Here is a 2,318-nt window from a genome sequence, read left to right as displayed (position 1 = left end):
AGTGTTTCTGGAAGATGCAGAGAAGGGGGTCAGGTCTCCTTCAGGTTCTCAGTCTTACCCACATCAGAGGGACCCCAGAGGCTCCAGAGCTATTAAGTAGTCCTTGGTATTAATGTTAAAAGAGAGACTAGGCAGAGGTACCCGAATCAGAGTGGGCTGCCAGTTCATTCAAGGACCTCCTGGGGAATAATGTCTTGAAGGGCTAGCACATCTGGGGTCAGTTTTTAGCTTTGTGGTTTCAGAAACATAAGTTTGTCTGTTTATGCTGAGATGTTCAGGTTCAGGGAACTGATTTACCCTAACTAAAATCATGTGAGACTCATGTATAAGTGGAAATGCTCAGTTATTTATTTTTTTTATTTTTTATTTTTTGGCTCATTTCTCCATTTGGAGAGGCACAAAGCACTTAAGTTTTACATGACTACAAAGTTAACACAAATTTCAAACTTTTTAGCCACAGATATTTCACTTACTCCATTTAAAGAAAAAAGCTTTCAAAATATCTGAGTCAACTTGAAACACAGCGACCCTAAATATATGGGAACTACATATTTTTAAATGCTTGCATTTCCTGCTCTAATAATGTCTTCCTTAAGTAGAATCCAGCATAAAAGGGGCTGAAATGTGTAAAGTCATGATGCAAATGTTCTGGAGAAGAGTGAAATTAACCTATACAACATGGAAAACGATGTTGTGTGCACAGTTTGGTAAGGGTTCACTGAGCCATCTGGGCTTCCATGGCTTGTGCTGTCCATTCAGGTGCTGTCTGGCTGATTTTTTCCAAAAGGTTGTTCACTTGGAAGCAAAATGATTGGTTTTGCTTGTCCCATGTTGGCAAGGCTTCTCGTGTTTCAAAATGAACTATTCCGTCAATCTGATCAATAAATCCATTCATACGTCCTTCTGTGATCATTTGAGATGCTATCTTTTCTGCCTTAGCTGCAGGGATCTCTAAAAGAGCTCCAAGTTCTTCAAAGGTAATATTATTATATAATTTGCTGGCAGACAACAAATTGTGTTCAATAACAGCTCTGTCCAAGATGCTAGAACCATCTGCTGTAGTTGCTTTTTGGTGAGGTATCAACATGGCAGCAAATTCTTGAAGTTGATTTCCTCTGATTTTCTCTAGGATCCCATAAGCAGCAAGTTGCTGGCACCTTTCATCCTTAAAAAGAGTAGCAAGCATTCGAGAATGCTGTTGTCCTAGCATCTAGAGCCTGCCTTCTAAAGTATATATGGGGGTGGTGGTGCTTATGTGCCATGGATTCAGTTCCGACTCACAGCAACCCTGTACACAGTTTCCAAGGCTGTAAATCTTTATGGGAGCAGAAATCCTCATCTTTCTCCTGTGGAACAGCTGGTAGTTTCGAACTGCTGACCTTGAAGTTTGCAGCCCGATTCGTAACCACTATGCTACCAGAGCTCCTTAAAGTATATATATTCTCCATTAAAAAGAAAGGGTGGAGAACAAACAAGATGGAGGATCGGGTGGAAGTGCAGTAAAGGAGCTCCACCAACATCACAGAATACCCTACCATGCAGGCTCAGGGGCTGCTGCCAGAACTCTGAACCACATATAAAGGAATATTTAGAAGGTTGGATGACTCATAGCTGGAGAAATTTGTGGCAGAAGCAAGAAATCCATTGCTTTCTAGTCCGGGACGTTCAGCTGCTCTAGGAGCCGCCATCTTGGGTGAGACCATGCGGGGGAAGGATCGGAGTGGCCACAGACGCCTGGCAGAACCGCTGAGATCAAGGTGTGGACATTCTTTTATTTTAGTATCTGTTCATTGGTCCCTTGCTATCTGCACACCTCCGTTCTGGTGACTATGGGGTGCCTGAGCTCGCTCAGTTATTTATAATGAGAAAGTATAATTATTAGGGTTGAGTAGGATAAGAGACTGGACTTAAAAACACAAAGTCAGAGGTTTGAGCCCACCAGTCACTTCGTGGGAGAAAGATGAGGCTCTCTGTTCTCTCAATGATTTTTAGCCTCAGAAACCCTCAACAGGCACTTAACAACAATAATAGCAAGAGTAAGAGTATGTGTATGTATAAATATTAAATGGACTGGTTGGCCTATTCTCTCTTCTTAGGAAAATCCATAAATTATAATTGAAAAAGTTGCTTGCAAAAAAAAGTTTTTTTTAAGTACAAGCTTATAAAAAAGGACAAATTATCTCTGGCCAGTGCTGAAAGTGGAGTCCTTCTGTGATGCTGTAGGATAAGCATGAGACTGCTAACCACAAGGTCAGTGGTTCATACTCACCAGCAGCAACTCAGAAACTTTATAAAGGGTGGCTATGAGTTGGAATCAA

At 41.4% G+C, this 2,318-nt stretch overlaps 1 pseudogene; it reads right to left on the bottom strand.

Annotated features, from left to right (window-relative positions):
- Positions 1-715: 715 nt before the first annotated feature.
- On the bottom strand, positions 716-1,210 carry LOC102815406 (annotated as a pseudogene).
- Positions 1,211-2,318: the final 1,108 nt, after the last annotated feature.

This window comes from Chrysochloris asiatica, unplaced genomic scaffold (assembly GCF_000296735.1).
Source record: "Chrysochloris asiatica unplaced genomic scaffold, ChrAsi1.0 scaffold00221, whole genome shotgun sequence".
NCBI lineage: Eukaryota > Metazoa > Chordata > Mammalia > Afrosoricida > Chrysochloridae > Chrysochloris > Chrysochloris asiatica.
The sequence above is the reverse complement of the archived record's forward strand: the minus strand, read 5'-3'. Positions and strand labels throughout refer to the sequence as shown.